The sequence below is a fragment of the Camelus bactrianus genome, chromosome 5 (assembly GCF_048773025.1).
Source record: "Camelus bactrianus isolate YW-2024 breed Bactrian camel chromosome 5, ASM4877302v1, whole genome shotgun sequence".
Lineage (NCBI taxonomy): Eukaryota > Metazoa > Chordata > Mammalia > Artiodactyla > Camelidae > Camelus > Camelus bactrianus.
The window spans coordinates 59,777,268-59,793,100 of NC_133543.1; the positions used below are offsets into that span (position 1 = coordinate 59,777,268).

At 35.8% G+C, this 15,833-nt stretch overlaps 1 long non-coding RNA gene across 1 annotated transcript in view; it reads left to right on the plus strand.

Moving 5' to 3' along the window:
• Nucleotides 1–15,833, plus strand: part of LOC141577722 (uncharacterized) — a 556,628-nt gene that overhangs the window by 137,024 nt on the left and 403,771 nt on the right. Inside the window, exon 2 of the long non-coding RNA XR_012507068.1 lies at nt 11,659–11,742. This is a non-coding gene — a long non-coding RNA (uncharacterized LOC141577722). The remainder of the gene's footprint in view (nt 1–11,658; nt 11,743–15,833) is intronic.

Here is a 15,833-nt window from a genome sequence, read left to right on the forward strand (position 1 = left end):
ACATCCATTCTTAACTCTGGACCTATGCACATTCTATTCCCTCTGCCTGGGACACTCTTCTTCTCCACCCTGCGAACTTTCATTTAACCCATTTATACTTATCCTTTTTTAATGAGACTGTTCCTGATCCCCCAGTCCTGGACTAGAGGACCCTATTGTGTCCTCCCAGTGAGTGTATTACTTACTTTTAAAATAGACCATGTGAGATTGTAGCCACTTGCATGTCTATATTTACCACTAGACAGGAGGCTCTGTGAAAGTAGAGATTGAATCTTTTTTGCTTTCCATTGTATACCCAGCACAAAGCTGGCACTTAGTAGGTGCCCAATAAATATGTATTGAATTAACAATAAACCAAACCCTCCAAGTATCACTCATATCTTGTGGGAGCTGATTTTCTCATTTTGTAGAAACCTACAGAGGACTTTTCTGTGTCAGAGTTATGTCCCTCAAATCTCTGATCTGCAGATGAGAAAACTCACTAAAATAATCCTGTGTCTTTATTTTAGAAACCTTTAATTGTTAAATATCCTTGTTTCAATCCAGTAGTTTTATTTGGCTTAATCTCACTTGAGAATACTGAAACCCTTATAAATGGAAACTTTGAGGATAGGTTATATTGTTTCATATTATTAAATTAAAGATTTTTTTTTAAAGCAAAACCAGAAACCTAAGGAAGCATTTTTTTCCCTAGCTTTCTGAAACTTTGCAAAGGAGATCATATGCCTTTATATTTCCAATACCTAGCATATTTTGGGGTCTTGATCAGTGTTTTTACACAAAAGAACGAGGATAACTATCTTTGATATATTTGTAAATGATATTTTGTGACTAACATTTATTAAACGCTTGTTAAATGTAAAGTCATCTCTTGTTATTCCTGTCAATGGGGAAAACCACTGGTGTGGATAATTGAAAACTGAAGGTACTTTGAGTGAGGTGGATGGAAACACTGCCTGGCAACTTCTCAGGATCCATGATGCCTATTGACCTTCTGGATGGATGATTGGATTTGACCAAATTGAGTGGGTCACATGTGTAAACACATTATAAGTTTGACTTCAGTTTTTATTTTCTGCTTGGTTTCAAACTGTATTGTAGGGGAAAATGTAAACTAATGAAGAAAAGACTAGTAAAAATGGAAGCACAGTGAGGGAAAGACAGTAAGACTGAAATATGAGGTTTGATGTCAGTGTTAAAATTAGTAAATATTCAGGATTGCATCACAGATTAATTTGTGAATTTTTTAACATATGGGATTTCAAGGGCTTTAGACAGACTAATAGTTTGGGAAAATTAATTATTGTCTAGTGTAATGAAGAAGGCTGAGAGTACTTCCACTCTAATTTTAAAAATAGATCCTTGAAATTTAAATTTAGGAAAGTGCTCTAGATAGTCTCCAAAGATGGCCATTAATTTCTGCCTTTCTTCTATATTCATGTCACTCTACCAATCAAGAGGTAGAGTCCATCCCTTACCCTTGACTTTGAGCTAGTCCTTTGACTGCCTTTGCCTGATAGAATGGGGCTCAAGTGATGCTATGCCTATTCCAGGACTAGCCCTTAAGGAGACTGGCATCTTCTACTTTATTTCTCTTAAAGCCAGCTGCTATGCAAAAGCCTAACTATCCTGAGACCACGATGCTGTGAGGAAGTCCAAGCTAGCCATGTGGAGTAGCCATGTGGAGAGCATCAAAGTGCCAGACATATGAGTGACGCTTTCTTGGATCTTCCGATGAAGCTCAGTCTTTAGCAGAATGCAGCTGAGTGAGTGACCCCAGCCAATCCCACATGAAGCAGAGGATTCCCCAGCTGAGTCTAGTCAACTGAGAGACTTGTGGAAAAAAAATCGTTGTTTTAAACTGCTTAGTTTTGAGTGGACAGTTTTGCAGTAATGGATAATGAAACAGTAAATGACTCATTGCTGCTAATATTGACTTTAAAATTCTATTTTCTTATAATTGAAATTTGATGAGAGAGTAGAACTCTCACACACACAAATTAATATGTGAGGTGATGAATCTGTTAATTTACTAGGTGAAAGGAATCTTTTCATAATATGTATGTATATCAAGTCACCACAATATACACTTTAAATATATTACAATTTTGTCAATTGTACTTCAGTAAAGCTGAGGAAAAAGAAACCTGAAAAATTTCTATTAGCATGATGTATATATTTACAAGTATTATGTCTAAATATTTACATACATGTATTTATGTGTATATATAAAGCAGATATACCAGATTAGAGCATACATTTTATCTTTTAGCATAAGTTATTACTAATTATAAAAGTGATCAATATTTACAAATTTTCTAGATTATATATTTCTTTTGACTTGTGTCATGACCAAAATCTACTTCTGATTTAAATTAATTTATAACCTTTCTCAACAATTTGAACTAAATGGATAAAAAATTTTCAGCAGATTCCGTCACAAAATGCAAAAGAATTCGAACTGATGCCAATTTCAGACTAGAAATTTTAAATCACCATTTGTTATTAGAAATGGAAAATTTCCTAAAAATACCTAATTGAGACGAGACAGATTTTTATGTGTGTTCTAAGATTAAGATGTGAGCTTAATTGAACATCACTGGAAGGAGAGAGAAAATAAAATTCAAGATATGCAGTTAAAGCTTCCAGCCTTCTAAACCTTTCATCAAGTGATGACTAGCTTCAAAGATCAGTAAAACATTATCAGCACTCCACCAAGCTCATGTACCCCAAATCAAATTCAGAAATGAAAATCAAATAACAGCACTTTGTCCATTAATTCTGTTAGCTTCAAGCCCAGACATAGCAGGGACCCTCGAGGATTTCTAAGAGAACCCCAAGGTTATTGCTTGCTGGCATCTGAGACTCTGGTGAAGATTCAGTGGGAAAACAGATGTTACACCAGAGCTTTGCTTTGTGAAGAATAACAGATGAGTAGATAGAGGCTTTCAATCTGAGAGCAGAACACAGGGTGATCAGAATCCCAATCACTCGGTAGAAGATGATAAAATACAGCAGTGGAGGGATGAATTAAGATGACATGCTGTGTTTTATCAATAAAAGTAGTGGCAAGAGATATATTTCTTACAATTATTTAACCAGGAGAAAGCTCCCGAGAATGATACATTTTGCTTATAAAGCAGTGTGAAGTGGGATAGATCACACTGTCAATTTAATGGCTCAGTTTGCTGCATTTGTATTAGCAGCAAGATTATTCTTTGTATTCATTCAAAATGAATGAAAACGTAGGAAACTGATTCTGACTATAAATCCGTTTCTGCTGGAAACCTTTTGTCATCCTATGCTGTCCTTAGTCGTTAGGATGGAGCAGGTCAGAAAATTGGACAAATGACTCTTTGTATTGGGGAGGCTTTGGTATTCTGCCCTATACATCAGCTTAAACACATGAGATGTTTTTCTCTAGAAATTAAAAGCACGGTTTCCATTTTGAATGAAGGATGTGACATCTACCAGATAATAACATTATAACTCAGTTTAGAGTAATGTGAATGACAGTTCAGTATGATATACTCCGTGAAGGACAGTTTTTAAGATTACTTATTCTCCTAAAAGCGATGTCATGTGTTCAGTGCATTTACTGTATGCCAGTACCACAGTAAGAACACAGAGTTCATTCATCAATAATCAATGGGCAAATACATTGTTACAAGTGTCAAATCTGCAGAAGTATGTTTGCTTTGCAGAAAATCAAATTAGAATTTTCTTCTTCCTTGAAATATGAACTCCCTCATAAATAGATATAAAAGAATATTCAAAGGTAAATGGGAACAGTTTTTTTTTTTTTGGTGATAATTTTCATTGTTATTCCTAGTGATTATTACCATAAAAACTATAAATTGTGTAACTATGTAATATGTTATGACTGAGAACACTGGGACATGCCATTGTGGTTAAAAGCCTGACTGCCTAGGTTCAAATCCCAGCTCTGCAGCTCACTGACTGTGTGACATAGACAATAACTTGTTTCTGTGTGCCTAATTCCCTCATCTTAAAATGGAGATAATTATAGTATTTACTATACAGATTTTAAAATGAGGATTAAATAAGCCAATATATGTAAAACACTCAGGAGTTTTAATAAGTTAGTATATGTAAAACACACAGGGACTGACACATGGTATTTTCTTAATCAATATTAGTTATTATTTTAATACAACATATTCAGGATATTGAGCAGGATGAGGATGTGGACATTCAGGGGAACAATTTCTTTAGAATGTAAGCTACTTTTTCTTCTTTAAAATGAAGGACAATTTTTATTTTTAAGACCTTCAGAAACAGATCTCATTATCTAACTTTGGAACTACTCCATTCTTATCAGGAAATTCTTCAGGGTAATTACCCCACTCTGACTTTGTTCTTAGAGAAATGTATTTATTTGATCACCTTCTCTTCCACTATTCAAGAGCATTGATGATGTTCAACATTTTTTACAAAAATAATTTGATTCCCCCTTCCCCACTCACTTTATAAAGTTACTCTCAAAACCCATCAGTCACTGACTTTAAAACATCTGATCAAAATCTTGATTTTCATTTTAGTACAAACAGTAGAAGTATAAAACATTTTCTCTACCGAACAAGAAATATAACTCTAAACAAGATGAAATGGGAATCTAATGCTGTCATTACTGCTGAAATCCATTGTCCTGAGGTAGAGTGAAATCCATTGCCCTGGGGTAAAGTTCAAACTCCTTGCAGGGTTTATAGGCATGGTCTATGCCCTCCTTTTCTTCCCTCCCCATCTTCCCATCCTCTGCCCAAAAAGCACACGTTCAGTATGCTTCAACCATTACAAGCTTTCCTCAGGTCCTCTGATAGATCATGTTTTTTCCTTCTTCCTAGTCTACATCCTACTTCACAAGGTCTTTACTTATCATTAAGGTGGGTCTGACCTTAGACATTCTTTTTTCCAAGGCGCCATCTTTGATCTCTAAACTCTAGGGCATGTACCCCTCCTATGTGCCCTCATAACAGCTTCTATTATGTCAACCATCACACATTTTATAATTTCTTGTTTAATTATCTGTACCCATCTTGAAGCAAAATGTTCTACAGTTAGCAAAATGTTCTACCATATTTTAATTATTCACCATTTTATCCCTATCACCTAGCAAGATACATATCACATAGTAAGCACTCAAAATGATGCTGAGTGACTGATCAAATGAATGAATGAGCTGCTAGGTTTCTATTTCCACTGCCAGATAATTAAAAGATTTTCAGAAAGGTTATATCTATACTTAAATAACATTTCTTATACGTTGAAAAACATAGGAAGAGGGGAAAACCTAATTTAAAAGAGTTAAGGGGCTTGCTCTTAGCTAGTTACTGAGCTAGAGTAAAATTCCCATCATCACTGAATCTCACTTCTGTCATTAGTGTAGCCTGGGGGAAGCAGAGTTTTGAGGGTTGTATTGGAAGAAGTAAAATATACCTATCTAACAAAATAAGTAGTGAATTTTAAACTACCTATAAATATTCCAAATGAGAAATTGCCTTGAAACTGATGCTATATTAAAGATTTAATATAAATGATGGTTATGTGTGCATAGCTAAAGAACACTCTTGTGCTCATTATTCCATTTTATTGTGCCAGTTTAATAGCCTTGTGATCCTTTTTATTGAATATTGATTATAGTTTTGAATACTTAATATGTTAAATGAGAAAATTACAATAGAGCCAATTTTGTTTCAAAAATGCCCCAATGCTTCCTACAAGACTTTGCTGATTTTTTTTAAACCTGATTTTTTCTTTATCTTAGGTTAACTGGGTTCTAACATGTCACCAAGGTAATAAACCCCCACAGATAGCCTTGCCTAACATGTAAACAGTTCTCACCAACTATGAACTTCAAGCAACTCTATCTTGAGCGTGATTTATGGCCTGTGTTCTCTTTAACCTCCAGATAAATCTGACAGCCTGTCTTTAGATGAAATATTCATGAAGTTTCATAACATTCATTACCATTTTATGATTCTTTTAGTTGGTATAACAACAATCCTTTCTAGCACTCTATTAAATCAGGAAGCAACTTCGTAAATCACTAGCCCAAGTGCAGGAAACCATCACTTGTTAATGTCTTAGCTGTGCTACAAAGCGTGCCCAAGCATAGGGGAAATTCATGCTGCCATTTACATCATCCTCCAACATGCTAATTTGTTTGGGAAAATTCCTGTCTGATCTCTTCCAGCTCTGGGTTTTCTGAACTTGACAACTAAGTGAGAAATCTCTGAAAGCCTTGCATAAAAATATGTTACTCTATGTAAAATGTGCAAAATGCACGATAGCACAAAGCCTCTTCTGCAGGTTACTAGCAGATCATGTTTTCTGGGCAGGCAGAATAGGATTCTAAGAAGCACGCCAGATGGGGGAAAGTAAGTCTCTCTTCTCAAATCCTGCCTCACTTTATCATTTACTTTCAGCACAACTTCTCAAACTTTGCTTCTAGAGCTTCAGATAACTTTGATCTCCTATTACCATCTTGGAAACTGATAAAACTCCAAGGTGGTGGTGCTATTTATATATCTTGGTATGTGTAGCTATTGTCAGAAATACCTTTGAATAATTTTAAAGTGGTCAAAAGACATAATTCCTGAGCTAAAGGAGCTATGTCTTTTCAGTTTCAAGAATCAAAACTTTCTTCTGTGTTACATTGTTTAAAACTATCCTGATAAAATATTTAATGTTCACCATATAAAGATTAGGACCTGAAATTTAAAATTAAAAGGTAGTGATTCATATTATGCTATTTTAAGAGTTTTCTTCTGTTCTTTGGAATCAAACCTTAGTCACATTCAAAAGAGAGAATAAACATAGCTAGGCATATAGTGGATCTTTCAATGGATTTTGTGGTTTGTCATGATTAAGGATGTTATATTTAGGACAAAAGAATATCTGAGTCCAGAAATCTGGGTAAATCATGGTAGTGGGATAGTGGAGGCAGGTTGAGAAATTAAGAAATAATGGAAGTGCCAGACAATTTTTATCATGATGGGAAGTGTGCTGACAAAGAATCAGCAACCCTTTCATTGCCTATTATGTCTTTATCATGGGTAGTTCAGTTCAGAAACTAATGGGAAAACCATTTTAAACCTCTTAATTGCTTACTGTTTTTATATCTATCTCACTCAGAGGGTGCTACATGCAAGCCAGATGGCTGCAAATGTTATTCTGGTTTACAAGCATGGAGATTTTTGTATCACTGCCAAAGCCATTGTCAAAATGTCCTATATCAAAACAAAACAAAAAATAAAATTCTCTGTTTTCCAAACTTCTGAAAATTCTACAATAGCAGTGAAATACCAACCCCCCTGGAGGTTTTGGCAGCTAAAAGGAAAAATTATCCATCCCTAAGCAGCTTGTTGTCTGAACTAACCAAGCAGTGGGGCAGCCAAAAAAGGAACTGCATCATTGAGAAGCTCATGAATTTTCAAACAAGCAGCCTTTGGAATTCAGAACTTCTCATAAGGGTCCAAGCCGAATGGGCTTGGCACAGAAATTAGCCACTCAGAAGGGTCGCGTGGTGACTGGAGGGGGGTTTGGAAGATGCTAACTATATTCACCCTCAGGCAAAGGGAAGGCAGTGCCTATGCATGGTTTTGGATCCAGCTAAGATGTCTCCTAGATATTAGCTACATTGGATCAAAGGCAGTTTTACCTTGAATAATATAGGAAAATATCATGATGAAGTAAAGGTAAATGATTCCAGCCAACACAAGGTGGTACCAACCAACTGTATCTTAGAAATAGAAAAGGCCCATTCTATTCTAAAATTGTGTTCAAACTGAAAAACATAGTTGAAAGTGAATTTCTGACAAATGGATGTTGTTAATATGCAAATATCAGGATGATCTTCTTATAAATTGTATGATCTAGTAAGTTTAGTTCTCCTAAGTCTTCATTCAGAACCCAAACTATTTTTTGATTATCTCCAGAATTGATGTGTTTTAATTTTTTTTGTTGTTGTAAAAGAATTACCAACTTAACATAAGGGAGGATTTTCTAAAGGGTGAGTTAGAAGAGAGTTTTGGCTCTAAGTCTTAAGAAAGCAAAGTAGTTTTCTTGTATTATGAGCTGTTGCTAAGGACACATAGAACAATGAGAACTCAAATGTGTTATTAGCATTGTTTCAGCAGTAGATAAATCTCTCATGTACCATATATTTCTCCCTGAGTATTGCTCATCTATATTCTGCTTCACTTTCTACCTCTTCAATTCTCTCAGTCTTGACATTTCTATTAGTTGAGAGTGTTGGAAGTTGTTACTAGTTGAATTCTCCAGAAGTGGATACCGAGATGGTGTTTGGGGATACACAATGTTTATTAGAGGTCAGTACCCATGGAGGAGAGAGAACGAGGTAGGAGCAGGATTGGACAGAGGGAGAATTTGGCTTGTGATACATGCCTGGCAATATCTTGGCCAACCTTCAGGGCATCTGGAGCAAGAACTGCTGCTTAGTGGGTCTATATTGGGCTATCATGGGGTCCATGCTGCCCCAAGGAAGCACATGACCATGGGGAAGATGGCCTTTAGAAGCTAAAGCAGTCCCTGATGGCACTGGCAGTAGGAGACTATATGTCCAAACTTGTCACAGCTGGTCAACAAGTATTTCTGAGAAGCAGTATCTAGGTGATACATCTCTGTATCTATGATAGAGATCAATATTCGGAAACCAGCCAAGATTCAAGGAACAGAGTATGAGTGTACACAGTCAAGAGACCCAGAAAGCAAGGAGATTAGAAAGCGAGAACTAAAAGCAGCACTAAGAGACCAAAGAGTCTAAGTCAGAGACACAGTCCCAGGCCCCAGACCAGAGCATCTTGCTGGAAAAGCTTCAGATCCAGGAACGAGTCTGACTGACATACGCACCAAACAATGGAGAGAATTTTGAAACTGAGCCAAAGTTCTGGAGAGAATTTTGATACTGGACCACAATTCTACTTCCCATGTTTTTGCAGCTGTGGATAGACAACTAGTCTGAAAGCAAATGTGAGTCTGTTTTCTTAGATGAAGACAATTTAAAAATGTTCTCCAAATTTCCAGTTCACTTGTTAACTCAAATTCACCTGGTACCTTACAGCTTACCTTTATGCTTTGGGTATTGAGGGTCTTCCGTGAATCTTTGAGAAAAAAACAAACAGAAGCCCATGAGTTTGAATTCAGAAAATAAACAATTTTTTATTATTCAGTAATTGTGAATTGCAGTTACTCTGTTAACAATATCTTTTTTCTTCTTCCCAGGATAATACCTTTATTATCTTCAAAGAAAAAAAATACAAACCAATTTACCATTAATTAATTCATTCAACAAATTTAATCGAGTGTCTACCACACATATGCCAGGCACTGTTTTGGGTAATTGAGTGAATAGAACAAAGATTCCTGCCTTTGTAGACCTCAATTATAAACAGATAGTATACAAAAGACCTAATAAGCAATATGGACAAGTGAAAAGTAGATCAGGATTAAAGGAGTTGGAGGGGTAGCTGAAATGGGAGGAAAAAGAATTTTGATCAGTTACAGGTTGGTTGAGGCGGGTCTCTTTGAGATGTCGATATCTGAGCAGTCTTGAAGGCAGTGATGTCTATGAAAAAGTGGTCCCAGCAGAGGATCCGCTCGTGCAGGTGCCTGAGTACTACAGCCTGCTTGGTGTGTCCAGGGAACAGCCAAGAGACTGTTGTGACTGGAATAGAGTGAGGGATGCTGAGGCAGTGATAATGAGATCAGCACAGTAAGGGTCATGAGTGTGTGAGGAGATGGTGGAAAACTTGGGCTTTAGTTCCAACTGAGAGTCAGAGCTGTTGAATTTTGAGTGAGGATGTTAACTATCTGATTTAAAAAAATTTTTTAATTGAATTATAGTCTGTTTACAATGTTGTGCTAATTTCTGGTGTATAGCTAGTGATTCAATTATGCTTATATATGTATTCCTTTTTATATGCTTTTTCATTATAGTCTATTACAAGATATTGAATATAGTTCCCTGTGCTACACATTAGGACCTTGTTGTTTATGTATTTTATATATAGTAGTTAGTATCTGCAAATCCTGAACTGCCAGTTTATCCCCCCATTCACTCCGCCCCCCTTTCCTCCCTGGTAACCATAAGTTTGTTTTCTATGTCTGTGACCATCTGATATGTTTTAAAGGCTCACTCTGTCTGCTCTTGGAAAATAAACTGGAGGGGATGAAGGAAGCAAAGGCAGAAGTCGGGGAGCAGTTAAGAGGCTGGTCTAGTAATTTAGGTAAACAAGACATGGCCTTCCTTTTTGCTGTAGGCTGAACAAAAATTAAAAGGCCAAGTACTACTGTGCTACTGCTTTCACCAGACTTAGATTTCACACTCAAAAGTCAGCAAAAGAACTGCACTTTGAGAGAAATTGTCTATTGTTTGGTTACCTTTGTTCTTTCAGGACTAAAAGGTGACATGAGATAGCAGAGAGCATGTCTGTCTCCTTTGTACTACTCTGGCATTTCAGGATCTGAGAAAACTGCTCTAGTATTGAGGTTTAAATACTGTCATGCCCAGAATTCTGGTCAACCATTCCCAATGCAGCTTGTGTCCTCAGAAATGATTTTTGAAGCAGAAATACACAGTAGGACGTAGACCTTTTTTTGTCTTTCTATAAAAAACATGCTTTCATGAAAATCAAATAACTCCTCCATCAGTGGAGAAAAAAAAAGAAAAGGATGTGTCATATTTGGAGCAACAGTCAGGCAAGGGAATACACTAAGAGTGCAGAAGTTAGATGGGGGCAAAGACGTAAGTTAAAGGAAATAAAGTTTCCTGGGAGGAAAGGCAGAACATGATTAGGTCAGTTCAGGAAACAGTGAAGTGAAAACCACGCTGTCTTGAAAAGTCAGGAGCCCTGCCCCGGGCATGTGCCCAGAGCACAACAGCTTAACACCTTTCACTCTTGGCGTAAGGTCGTTTCTGAAACTGGGTTTTGATTCTCAGACTCTTTCTTTTTGTGGAACTGAGCATTGTTAAAAGTAGTTTTTGATGAAGCTTCTCTAGACACCAGTTATGCTGAACTTAATCATTTACCAGCTGTTCTAAAAAGTACTATATCTGATTGTCAAAGACCTTATGGGTGGCTCCTTAAAAGTTTTCACTTTATTTGATGGGCAGAGGAGTTGTGTGTGTGTGTGTGTGTGTCTGTCTGTTTTTCTGTGTGTCTGTGTATCTGTGTGATTTTCTTCTTAGCATAAAATTGTCTGAATTTTGGTAATTTAAAGAACACAAAATTAGTTTCACAATTCAAAATCTCAGTGACTGTTGCATAAATGGAAAGTTGAAGATCTGTGGCATACTTGGGGATTCATTACATTTCTTTGTTGTCAAATACCACCTGCCATTTTGTTTCTCTGCCTGATTTGTAGAACTCTGAATCTACCATAGGACCCTACCATAGATAGTGTAGATATTGACTAATATCATAACATCTACTTGAAATTGAAAGAAAGAAAGGAAAGGAGTAAGTGTGAGCCATTTACTTCTTCTAATGGTTGGTAAATCCCATCTAAGCTGCCCTACAGTGAAAATTCCTCCCAAGGCCCCAGTGACATAAAATGCATGGAATACAGAAAGATTTTGTCTGATTTTTAAAATTTTCTTTTTAAAATTCAAAACAGGGAATGGATATCTTCAGTCACTGCCTTTTGGAGAGCTCCTTAAGACTCCCGGGGAAACACCAGTGGTGGTAAAATTTCAAGAAGGTAAGTCCAGCTGAGAGGCTGGGAGATTGTGATAGTGCTGATGGTTAAGTCTATAGAGGGCAGGACTAAATAAATTTTCTAGCTAGCTTACTCCAACTTTTCCCTTTTTGGCCAGGGATATCTTCAATTATATTATTTGATACAGAACCTTGTGAACTAACCATTTTTGATTACTTATTGTGTGACTCACACTGTGGTAAGGATACTGAGGACAGAAAAAGGCAACCTGAGACTTGATACGTTCTTTCAAGAAAGTTCCAATCATGTTAGGAGAAAAGACATATATTCATGAAGTAAATGTAAACATTGAAACATAATACATCATTGTATCTCTAAATATATGGTAAGGATGATATATTATGCAATAAAACTGGAATTTTCAGAAATGACTTCCCCTCCAAAACCGGCTGTCACATGCAGAACTTACCAGAAAGATACTAGTCTAATGGCTACTTTAATATCAAACACAAACTGCAGCAAATGAGATATTTGTTCAAGATGTCTTCATGGAAATAGAAACCTATGTTAAGAATATAAGAGGTTTTTGGAAATTGAAATGGGGTGGAAGGATAGAAATCGTTTTTTAAAATGTTTGTTCTAGAGATTGTAATTTTTTAAATTAAGTATAGTTGATGTACCATATTATATTATAAGTTACAAGTGTGCAATATAGTGATTCACAATTTTAAAGGTTATACTTCATTTATAGTTATATAATAATAACTATATTGGTTATATTCCCTGTGCTGTACAATATATCCTTGTAACATATTTTATACATAATAGTTTGTATCTCTTAACCCCCTCCTATTCTCTTTCCCCATTGGTAACCACTAATTTGTTCTCTATATCTGAGAGTCTGTTTCTTTTTTGTTATACTCACTAGTTTGTTGTATTTTTTAGATTCCACACATATGTGATATTGTATAGTATTTTTTTTTCTCTGACTTATTTCACTTAGCATAATACCCTCCAAGTCCATCTATGTTGGTGCAAATGGCAAAATTTCGTTCTCTTTTATGGCTGAGTAGTATTCCATTCCATATGTATATATATATATACACACACACCACATCTTTATCTGTTCATCTGTTGATGGACACTTAGGTTGCTTCCATGTCTTGGCAATTATAAATAATGATGCTATGAACAGTGGGGTGCATGTATCTTTTCAAATCAGCAGATAGAAACCATTTTTTGTGTAGAAACCATTTTTTTGTGCTCATTTTAAGTGCTAAAATTAAAACAATAGGATAAGTTCCAGGTAAGTTTTATTTGGACTACAGTTTTAGACTTCATAGTATTTGAATATCAGAAGCAACTTAGTAAATTTTAATTATTGGGAGATTTCATTTAAAAAGCTAGATTCCCAGGTTCTTTTGAAACATCTGAAGATCTAACCCCTCCAGGTCAGCATTCTTATAGGCAGCCATCTTCGAGAGCTGAGTGGCAGATGGCCTCTTTGTTGTCCACAGCCCATTGCTTTTTACTGTTCTTTACTTTTTCTCCTAGCATGCTTATGTACCTAGCTAGCTCTCTGCTGGCATTTGAATTTGTGATTCCCTAAAGAGGCCCAATCTCCAACCAAAAGCATTCATGCCTTTTGCAGCATCCTTCCTGCTTGAATGCATTATCTGGAAGTTCACTTCTTCTCTAGGCAACTTATTCCAGTGTTGGACACCCCCCTCATTTACTACTGAAAAGCTCTTTTCCTATATTAAGCCTTAATCTTATTCTTCTAATTCTTCTAATTTTACCTGGTTTTGTCCTTTAAAGTAAAAATGTATTTTTTCCCTCCTTTATAGGATGTACCTTCAAATGTATATGATTATCAAACAATGCCAAGAAACCCAGTTTCAAGAAAACTCCTTGTTTTCCATCCTGACCCTGAACATTCCTTATGGTCTTTTTTTTTTCTTTTTTCTTTTTTAGTTCTGTGGATCTTTTCAATTAAGTTTATTATTTTGAGTTGATGGTAGAGTCACATGGAGTTATAAGAAATAATACATAATGATCCAATGTACCCATTACTCAGTTTCCCTCAATGATAATATCTTGTAAAACTACAGTACAATATCAAAACCAGAATATTGATGTTTTATTGTCAAGATACAGAACATTTCCAGCACCACAGGGATGCCTCATGTTGCCCTGTCAGTCACATCTGTATCCACTTCTACCTACTCCTGTCAATCTCTAATATGTTTTCCAATTCTGTAATTTTGTGATTTCAAGAATGTTATATAAATGGAACCATATATTATATAACCTTTCAGGATTTGTATTTTTCACTCAGCATAATTCTCTGGAGCTTCATCTAGGTTGTTCTGTGTGTTAATAGTTCTTGCTTTATTATCACTGAGTAGTATTTCATGCTGTGCATATACCAGTGAGTTTAAGCATTTACCTTTGAAGGACATCTGGGTTATTTCCAGTTTTTTACTATTATCAATAAAGTTATAAACATTCATGTACAGGTTTGTCTGTAAACACAACTCTTCATTTCTCTGGGAAAAATGCCCGGGAGTGCAATTGCTAGGTAATATGGTAGTAAAGTATTTAGTCTTTTAAGAAACTGCTAAGTTCTTTACCAGAGTGGTTGTACTATTTAAATTGCCACCAGTAAGGTATGAGTGATCCAGGTATTTGATACCATTACCAGTATTTTTTATTTTAGTCATTTTGAAATGTGTGTAGTCATAGCTCATCATGTTTTTTATTTGCAATCCTTTAATGGTTAATGATGTTGAACATCTTTTCATATGTTTATTGACATCTGTATATTGTCTTTGGTGAATTATCTCTCTATCTCTTCTGCATTTTTTCCAATTAGATTGGTTGCTTTTTTTTTACTGTTGAATTTTGAGAGTTTTTAAAAAAATATTCTAGATAGAGGCATACCTTAAAGATATTGCAGATTTGGTTCCAGACCACTGCAATAAAGCAAATATAGCAATAAAGCTAGTCACGTGAATTTTTTGGTTTCCCAGTGCATGTAAATTATATTTATGCTATACTGTAGTCTATTAAGTGTCAGTAGCATTATGTCTAAAAAACAATGTATGTACCTTCTTTAAATAATACTGTATTGCCAAAAAAATGCTAACTGTCATCTGAGCCTTTGGTGAGTCATAATCTTTTTGCTGGTGGAAGGTCTTGCCTCATTGTTGATGGCTGCTGGTTGATCAGGGTGGTGATTGCTGAAGGTTAGGGTGGCTATGGCCATTTCTTAGAACGAGACAACAATGAAGTCTGCCTCACTGATTGACTCTTTTTTTTTTCCCCCACAATTTCTCTGCAGCATGCAATGCTGTTTGATAGTGTTTTCCCTAAAGTAGAACTTCTTTCAAAGGTGGAGTCAACCCTCTCAAACCCTGGTGCTGTATTATCAACTAAGTTTATGTAATGTTCTAAATACTTTGTTATAATTTCTACAATCTTCAAGCATATTCACCAGGAGTAGATTCCATCTCAAGAAACCACTTTCTTTGCTCATCCATAAGAAGTAACTCCTTCTCCATTCAAGTGTTATCATGAAATTGCAGCAATTCAGTCACATCTTTAGGCTCCACTCCTAATTCCTGTTGCTGTTTCTACCACATCTGCAGTTACTTCCTCTTCTGAAGTCTTGAACACCTCCAAGCCATCAATGATGGTTGGAATCAACTTTGAAACTCCTATATATTTTGATATTTTGACCTCTTCCCATGAATCATGAATGTTCTTAGTGGCATCTGGAATGGTGAATCCTTTCCAGAAGGTTTTCAATTCATTTTTCCCAGATCCATCAGAGGAATCACAAACTATGGCAGCTATAGCCTTATGAAATGTGTTTCTTAAAGAATAAGACTTAAAAGTCAAAATTAATTCTTGATCCATGGGCTGCAGGATGGATGAAAACAACATTAATCTCATATATCTTCATCAGAGCTCTTGAGTGATCAGGTACATTGTCAATGAGCAGTAATATTTTAAAAGGAATTTTTCTTTTTTTTCTGATCAGTAGGTTTTAACAGTGGGATTAAAATAAACAATAAACCATGCTGTCAACAGATGTGCTGTCACCTAAGCTTTGTTTTTTGAGATAAGCA